We start from the raw sequence: 9,746 nt of genomic DNA on the forward strand, positions 1-9,746 counted from the left end.
GTATGTAGGACTAGTAGCATGCCAAAGTTTGTGCTATTGCCATTGAGAATGCATTGGTCGTTAAAGTTAAATAACTCAGAAACTACAAAACATTTCAAAGTAAAAAGTTCCAGCATGTGTCTCCACAGTAAGCTGAATTATAAAAAGTGTGAATGGAGTTTCTAGGTGAAAGTGCTTTTTTGACGTGCCAATATCTGCCATTGAGCCCCATTGTAAAATTCTCAAATTTGAAAGCACTATATTTCTAAAACTATGAAACATTTCAAAGATTCCTTTTCAGGCAAACATGTCCACCGTAAGATGAACCTAAGTAGGCTTGAATGGGGTTTCTAGGTGTAAGTATGTAGGACTAGTAGCATGCCAAAGTTTGTGCTATTGCCATTGAGAATGCATTGGGCGTTAAAGTTAAATAACTCAGAAACTACAAAACATTTCAAAGTAAAAAGTTCCAGCATGTGTCTCCACAGTAAGCTGAATTATAAAAAGTGTGAATGGAGTTTCTAGGTGAAAGTGCTTTTTTGACGTGCCAATATCTGCCATTGAGCCCCATTGTAAAATTCTCAAATTTGAAAGCACTTTATTTCTAAAACTATGAAACATTTCAAAGATTCCTTTTCAGGCAAACATGTCCACCGTAAGATGAACCTAAGTAGGCTTGAATGGGGTTTCTAGGTGTAAGTATGTAGGACTAGTAGCATGCCAAAGTTTGTGCTATTGCCATTGAGAATGCATTGGGCGTTAAAGTTAAATAACTCAGAAACTACAAAACATTTCAAAGTAAAAAGTTCCAGCATGTGTCTCCACAGTAAGCTGAATTATAAAACGTGTGAATGGAGTTTCTAGGTCAAAGTGCTTTTTTGACGTGCCAATATCTGCCATTGAGCCCCATTGTAAAATTCTCAAATTTGAAAGCTGTAGTGGGATTATTAATACTCCTAACAGAGACTTTAAGAAATAATCGAGGTAGAGAGTGGACTGAAACAATGTCACGTTTATTACAAGGAGTGGTCTGTACCAGCCCAGGGAGGTGCACGGATGCAAGCCCTCCTCGCTGTCGACATCAGTTTCTCTTATACACAGTGAAGGAACACAAATACATTTGAGGTGTGGTCAGTGGACATGTTCAAACATGGGTCTTGGGTAAGAATAGGTCATCTTGACAGACAATCAACAGGTGGAAGCCTTGCTCCAGGCAGTGTAGTATTTTCTGCCACTACATTCCTCCATTTCAAATATGTAAATTAAATGTCTCATATTAATTTATACCAAGGAACATGAGATACTATACTGTCTGCAAATTTACTACAAAAAGATGACTTATATATGGACTATCTCCTAGAGTAAGAAAGGTTCACATTTAAGTGTATTCAATGTTCATCCACATGATAATTTTCTTTTTATTACACACAACTTCTGATGGCTGGTAGGGGCGAAAACCCTTTTCCTTCTTATTGGGAAATTCCAACCTACGACCCTCGATTTGTCTTGAGCGATCACTCATAAGCCAGCATCAGGTGTAGTCTTTTTCCGTGGTTCTTTCCTCCATGCAAATGTTCTCCTCTCCTTATGTTTCTGTCACACGTTGTGGCATGGCATTTTAGTCTTTTTTCCCCATGGTGGGCCCAGTATCTCGTCTTTATCCGGCTCCCATCGTTGTCACTGGGGGGTGACTGCGGGGATCGAATGCGTGTGGGCCTTGTAGGGACGTCTGGAGTCTCTGGACAGACATGATGATGTGGCTTGGCTCTCATTGGTGTCACTGGCCCATGTGACATATTTATATGTCTGTCAGGGTTTTTTTAGAGGGAGAACAACTTGCAGGTAATTTTGTTCACTTGAATTATTTCCACCGTGGTTAAAAAGGTGGTTATACAAAATTCATTTCAATATTATTATTATTATTATTATTATTTTACATTAATTGTCTTCAGCTTCAGCTTGTTATGTAGACAGCTCTAGAATTGCACTTTATGTAGTCATAGCACTTTATAGTACACATGTATAATATATTATATAGTATAGTATGTATAGTTTACATAGATACTCCAATGTTACGTTCTTAGTTTACGCATGATTCATGATAACTACTTTTTATACATGTGATGTATGCCATGCTTTTTGTTATTGCTTAATGTAAGTCGCTCTGGATTAAGAGCGTCTGCTAAATGCCTAAATTGTAATTCATATAACACTAGACTGACGTCAATGTATGTGTGTATATTTACCCATCATACAAACCCAAATCCTTTTAGTGCTTTCTCCGGCTGTCTTCATTTGCTTGTTTGTTTTTTCCCTTGTTTAAACACATCTCCTGATATGTTTCTCTTAATTTATTGGATTTCAGAGCTGGAAAAAAACAAAACAACACACTACCCCTATTCTAAAACATTTGTTCTATACTTTTCCCCAGATGATAATACATAATTAGGAATTTATTAAGATCTATCTTGATCACAGTTGATCACAATCTTTCACAGTCTGATTTATGGTTAACTCCCTCTCTTATGGTTATTAGCTACATTGACAGGTTACACATTATTGCATCTTTACACTGTATTTCATCACTACTAGTATCCTCCTGTCAATACAAATATTTCAATAATGTATGAGATCGTTTGGGAGTGAGTGGGTTCTTACCTTGTCGACGTAATGTCTATAGATACTCATTTTTCCCTTTTTCCTTCCTCCTGTAATTGCATTGTATCACAACACTCTTCCTAGACGAGTTATTCTAAGTTTTTAGTGAGTTAGTCAATATCGCCATATTAACCATGCCATGCACACTGGGAAAGGAAGATATTCATTAAATTGTCAACACATTTAGACCATCTCATTGATTCACCATCCAGTCCTGGAAAGTAGGAAAGAACAATTTTCATTAGGATGACTTTTCCTAAAAATAACACTGTTGTACACAGTGATACCTTAAAACATTTTACTTACTTATAGGCCTACTCGATAAACATCACATTCCACACATACCCGGGCCATTCATTCTCCACACTTGCCACTGCGTAGGTCTTCATTCTACTTCGCTCCATATCACACCAAATCTGTGTAGTGGCCTAACCCATAGGTCGCCACTTGACCCCCGGCTGGGCCCCACCTGTCTGCTTAACTTGGTTGGTAGGTTGCTGACAGTGTTCTCATAGAACATCAGCTGTGCTGTCTCCAATTTCTTCTTTTTCATGAAGTCCTGTGAGAGTGCGTTCCTCTCAGCATGCAATGCGTGACCCCACACCTCAGTCAAAGGTCGGGTTTCCCAGCCAATGCAAGAGGTCATAACACTGTAGATTGCAGGGAGCAGGCCATTGATCAAGGAGGTTTTTAACAAGTCATTGTAAGCGGGGTTGTCTAGTGGCACACCACAGTGCTTCTGAAAGCAGTTCTCCAGTCTATTTCTGTAGGTGTCACAGGTTTCATCAGGCCATTGCTTAGTGCTGTGAATTTTTGGCCAATCAGTGGGTACTGGAAATGCTGCTTTGATGCTGTCAAAAAGACCACCGTGATCCAGCAGCTGTCCAGTGACAATGTGATTTTGTGCTCCATTCACATCAAAATGTTCCCTGAGATGTAGCCATTTTAATCCAAAGACTTTGCGAAATACAGATTCGAGCATTCTTGCCGATGGCTCATACATCTCAATCAAGTCTAACACAGCTGCACACCAGCGCTCCATGTTGACTTTGTGGTCTGGAAGGTCCTTCATGATGTCTTTCAGTTCATCAGGTGTCCAGCGTCGCTGCACATGTACTGTTGAAGAATATGTGTCTATTTCTGAGTGCTGTGCCCCAGTCTCCCGATGAGGATGAGGTTCTGGATATGGAATGAATGGAAATAGCTTCCTTGGACAAAGTCTCTGTGACAACTGCTCCCCCCTGTCCTTGATTGTTTTTGAGGGGTTCAGTCGGTCGGTATCGGGATGTCAGCGGCCCAGGACAATATGTCTGAATAGAAGAAAAGCCTTTTAACTTTTATAGCAATACTGGATTCCTTCTCAGTATCAGGCATGGGGCAGTGCGGCATAACGTGGTCTTTCTAAATCTGATATTTTGGGCAGCAGCTGGTATTTTATGCTATGTTGGAGCCTATGTCTTCATCACATATGATGACTATGACCACTTCTTTGAGGATGTGTATACCTTTATCCCTGCTGTGACCATCATTGCTGTCGGAGCCCTCTTGTTCATTATTGGACTCATTGGATGCTGTGCTACAGTACGAGAGAGCTACTGTGGACTTGCAAATCATCCTTCTGCTAGTGTTCATGACGGAAGTGGCTGTGGTGGTTCTTGGATATATTTACAGAGCAAAGGTTGAAGATGAGGTTAACGGTTCCATCCGGAACGTGTATGACGAGTACAGTGGCACCAACAGTGATGCCCCGAGCCGTGCCATCGACTATGTGCAGAGACAGCTTCAGTGCTGCGGAATCCACAATTACTCGGATTGGATGAACACTCGCTGGTTTAATGAAACTAAAAACAACAGCGTCCCCATTAGCTGCTGCAAAAGTAATACAGAAGCCTGCACTGGATCTCTTGCTCATACTGAAGACCTCTACCCGGAGGGATGTGAAGTTCTAGTTGTGAAGAAACTAAAAAAAATCATGATGTATGTCATCTGGGCTGCACTAACATTTGCTGCAATTCAGATGCTGGGGATGCTGTGTGCATGTGTGGTACTCTGCAGGTGGAGCCGAGACCCCGCCTACGAACTACTCATCACTGGGGGAACCTACGCATAAAGTTTCCTTCTAACAATAATACGTTCACAGACGTGCACTAAGAGTGACTTAAACCGGTTTTGACCGAGAACATGAAAACAAACTATTTTACATACACTAACATCTTACCTTTTTTTTTTTCCCTTTTACCTTTTGTTTTTCAAAAAGCTATTGGCCAAATTATTTGAATGGTCAATGGGGAATGAGATTTTACATGTAATCTGCTGCTGTGACTACCTACGTTTTACCCTTTGTTTGAGGTAAGTTAGAATGTGGTCGCTGTCAGTTTGCACTATGTGTGTGTGTATGGTTTTGCAGTATTTTATAAATATTTAAATATAGTGTAGTACTTGAGTGAAAAAACTTCCCCATGTGTAGTCTAAATAGGCGACATGAGGCCAGGTCCTTTGAAATAACATTAATTTACTCATCAGATCTTTCAGACAAATGTGGGCCCGCAATTCTACTCGGTACATCTACAATTTGACATGCAATCTAAAATGCCGTAGAGGTTTTGTTTGTTTATTGTTTCAGCAGCCTACTGAATGTAGTTTTAGAGGTTTGACAATATGTCGCCATAGACTCAAGAATAAATTATGTTCCAATGCTTAAAATGAATTTGAATTAAATTATGTTCAACTTAAACTATACTTCATAAACTATACACTTCTTAAACTATACATGTTCAACTTAAACTATACTTCATAAACTATACACTTCTTAAACTATACATGTCCCCCCTCTGAGCACTTCTGTCGGATATAGATAGAATTTATCCATAGAATTGCTCATAATTGCTAGAACCATCGCTTTACTTTAAACATTTTTAATATTACCTAAGCTATTTAACAGCATCAACATCCTATTAACACTAAGCTATTTTACCCTATTCGTCACTTCCTCCTGCCAGTCTATCTATAATTGAAACAACGTGCTAGGTATGTTTTGTGCACGCAGATCTGCTATTTTTAAAAATCCTTTTCTATCTTTCGGTACATTTTTTTTTTCTCCTAACTTCAAATAAAATGATCTCACATCTATAAAGAAATAAACTAAGGAAGGAAGGCCGACTTGGTTAAATGGTTTTTAACTGTTAAATCTTGTTCATTGAAAATAGCTGATCCACGGGTTCACTCAACTGATTTCTTAAAATAAAATGCTAGTATTTACATGACTCGTAACTTAAAATAGTATTTAGTATGTACATGACTCTGCTGTATATGGTTTACACTATTATTGATATATTTATTGATATATAAATGAACACCATGATCAACTAGACATTCAAATTGAACCTCATAGCTTATCATACAAATGTGTATGCGTCTTAATTAATTGACCAGTATGCTTGCTGCTTGATTGTTTGATGGAAAGTCCAGATAATAAAAATCCTTCCTTCTAAAGTCCTCCTCTGACTACAATGCAACAGCAGCTGTAACCATGCACCCTCAGTGACAGTGCATGTGTGTATTACGCATCCTACTGAACTGTGGAGTATGCTGCACTTTGTAAAAATGGCAAAATATAACTCCTAACGTTATTGACATGGGACTGATAGATCCCCCTGACTTATTTACAAAATCATTCCTGCATCCCAGGACTCATTACATCGATAATCTATTTACATCACTGCTTGGAATCAAGAATATAGTTAAGTGAAATGCCTGACCACGATCTCTAGCTGAATAAAGTGAGGTAGGAGAGGTATTAGGTAAATGTTGACTACAAAAATGAGCCAACAGGGCATTTGCCATGAGTGTGAGTTATCCAGAATAATAATCATCACCAGTCCTCGTAGAGGACAGTAAAGGTTCACATTGGTCTAAAGTCTAATTTACACATCTTGCTGACCAGAGACAATGTTTTATGACAGAGGCCACTATTAGGGGACCTTCTCTTGCCCCCCCCCCCCCAAACACTGATGCCTGTCAATCACACTGCTACTCTGAAAGGAGGGGTGCAAATGGACACCTGGTTGGCGTAAGTGACATGTCATGCTGTGAAACTCTCCTTAAATTAGAGAAACTAAACTGAACTGAAAACTGAACAATATGAGCCCCCATTGTTATTTTAACAGCTGTGATCAGGCTATTTCTGCGGACAAGTTTACATTTTGCGTGTGAAAATGCCTATGCTACCTTGCCTTAGGCGTTGGGGGGGGGCTGGTGAACTAGTCAAGCCCAATGATTTAGGTACCCCTTGATATGTGAGTCTTACTTACAATATGAGATACTCAGTAGTATACGGTATCTATCTGCCTGTGTTATATATATTCTTCAGTGCTCCTGGGCACGCATGGGAGGGAGACATGACGTCATGCCATCCACTGTTGGTGACAACAACTTATTTCTTACTTTACTGTTCCATATCTATGTTGTGAATTACCTATTTTGTTTAAGGGTGCTACAGTAGTATTTACGCATTTTAAATCTACATAATTAGTCAATGTATAAAGTCGAACCTTGTGTGCTCATGCCAATTCTTTATCCCTATTTGCATGATGTCTCTGAGTGGCAATTGACCACTCTGCATTAAACATTACATAGGGAATCATCCCCTATTTGGCTGTGGGGTTGTCTGATTTGACCTATTTGTTCATTAATATTACGTTTGAATCAAGACCAATTTACTACAAAATGAGTGAGTCCTTAACCTCCCCTCATTCAATTGTCTGATATATTATTGACTATAGGACAGTTGTATGATCATATCGACATGCCATTCCTTATCCAAATCAAATCACCAGTATCTCATCTAAAACAAATATGACATGTCAGCTAGCAATAGGCATAGTGCTGGTTCACGTAAATACTATACTGCATGTCATCTCAACTCACAAGCCAAAAGACAGTATCCTGTTACCCACGTCGCAAAACTGCTTCTTTTAGGCACCAACAATGTCAACGCCGTCACCCTGCACCAACGGAGGTGACGAAATCAACACCATGAATGACACCAAGAGACCGTGGCCCAGGAGCACTGGGTTGTTGCTCACCACAATAAAGTTGAATTGAAGCTATCCATAATGCTGACAAGAAATAGCACTTAGGCTCATATGCCACTTTACTCACCCAGTCACTGCGAGACCACCAACGCAAACCACGATCACAATCGCACACCGCCTCAAGAGATGCCCAGTGTTCAATCACATGAAAGGAAAAAGAACACTCATTAGTTCATCAAGCCTGGAATGTTCCCTTTTTCACAAAATCCTCCATTGTCCCTCTGTCCGAATGCCTCCTGTCACTCACGTGTCCATGTTCACAAAATGTCACTTTTCGGAAAACAGTCCTTTCCCGTGTGTTGGGCCCCAAACCAACACATGCATATATCGTTCAAACATCAAAGTGCGGAAGCAGTCTACTGACTGTACATGTGACTTATTGACCTCTCTTTTAGCAATCGTGCGATGTGACAAGCGGTGCACTCAATGGTCCAGCAGTACCCAGGTTACGCAAAACACAGTACTACTCATTTATATGTCTGGTGAATCAACTTGGCCAATAATAACCTTTACATATCTAATTGCACGTCACTCACACTAACGTATGAGTTCTGTGTCTCACTTCAAGTTTTCTCATGAGGGAATTGCGCTTGTCCATATGATCAACTCAACACAACTTCAAACCATGTCTTCCCTAATGGATGACCTGTCCGTATATGGGACCGTAATACGCATGTAGTTGAATACTGTAATTACTGGTTACTGTGTAGATTATGGTTATTACAAATCATACATTAACCACTCCAGCCCTATATACATTTTTTCCATGTTGCAAATAACTAATTTACAAGAACAACACATTGTGAGCTCGTAGATCTGCTTATTTTACAGTTATTTTATAATTAAAAATGAGACATTCTGCTAAATTGTTTTAGTTTTATAGTTTCTTAAATACAGCCACAGCCAACACTAATTTACTATTAAGCCTACATTTGAATTCTGGACATTTACTTGCTACAGAGTATTCCTATATCGTGTATGTATAAGTAACACATTTCAGAACCTTTCTCCACCACTCATATTACTGTAATAATAGACTTATTCACACTCACCCGACTCCCCAGCTCGACCCGTCCCAAGTGTGTCCACTCAGAGCAGCTGCTGTCAATGGTAGGGGAGAAGAACGGGGCTACTTTCTGAACTGCCTGTCCTGAAAAATGTCCCTTACTTGAATCTGATCTTAAGTTCCCTGAGGACCTCTCTAATCTTTCCACAAAAAATGCCATACCGATATATTCTGTATAGCGACAAAAACGAAAGGTTCCTAGGAAAAACAAAAACAGGGGTTCCTGTCTTGACTGGGAAAAAATGTGATGACAGTTACAAATATTGCCTATTGTAAGGAGTTACTTACTACCTATACATTTCATGCTTTGAGTATAATTTTGCCTATCTATTTAGTCCAAATATAGAGAGTGACAAAGCCCAATTACACTCAACTTGCCGTGACTCTGGGAAATTGTTATATTGTCATTATTTTATAATAAGACGTAATAAGATAATACATATGACCATGATGATCAGCTAACCACGTTACTGTTTGTTAATTACTTTAAATACAAGACAGCACTTACTGGGTAGACCTGCTATTTTGAGTCTGCCGCTGACAACTGCTAACTGCTGTCCTACTAACCATGGGTGGTGACACTTAACTAAAATACCAGGACTACATTCTTCATACTTACTTGTTCACAACGCCACATTTATACTAGGAAATCACCATTTGACTTTTCACAAAAATAGTATTTTCCGTTCATCCACACGTACGTCCCACACACTTCCATTCCATACTCAACATTCCACATTCCACATTCATACCTGCTGCTCGAGTCTTACGCGTTATACAAGTTGCTGTTTCACCATTCTCTTTTAATCTTCCCTGTGGGCTGTTTGGTCCCAACAGGAGAGAAAAGAAAGAAAATAACGGTGGACGCTGTCTGTATGATTTCCTATGCTATTCCCTATCCTACTGATATAGGCTATAGTTTTTCTATATAAATGTCTATGAAAGACTGT

General features: G+C 39.4%; 1 pseudogene across 1 annotated transcript; it reads left to right on the forward strand.

Annotated features, from left to right (window-relative positions):
• The first annotated feature begins 4,009 nt into the window (after positions 1-4,009).
• On the forward strand, positions 4,010-4,856 carry LOC306935354 (tetraspanin-3-like; annotated as a pseudogene). Its single transcript has one exon. The product of its transcript is annotated as a tetraspanin-3-like (transcript).
• Positions 4,857-9,746: the final 4,890 nt, after the last annotated feature.

This window comes from Electrona antarctica, assembly GCF_951216825.1.
Source record: "Electrona antarctica genome assembly, chromosome: 13".
In the NCBI taxonomy this organism is placed as follows: Eukaryota; Metazoa; Chordata; class Actinopteri; order Myctophiformes; family Myctophidae; genus Electrona; species Electrona antarctica.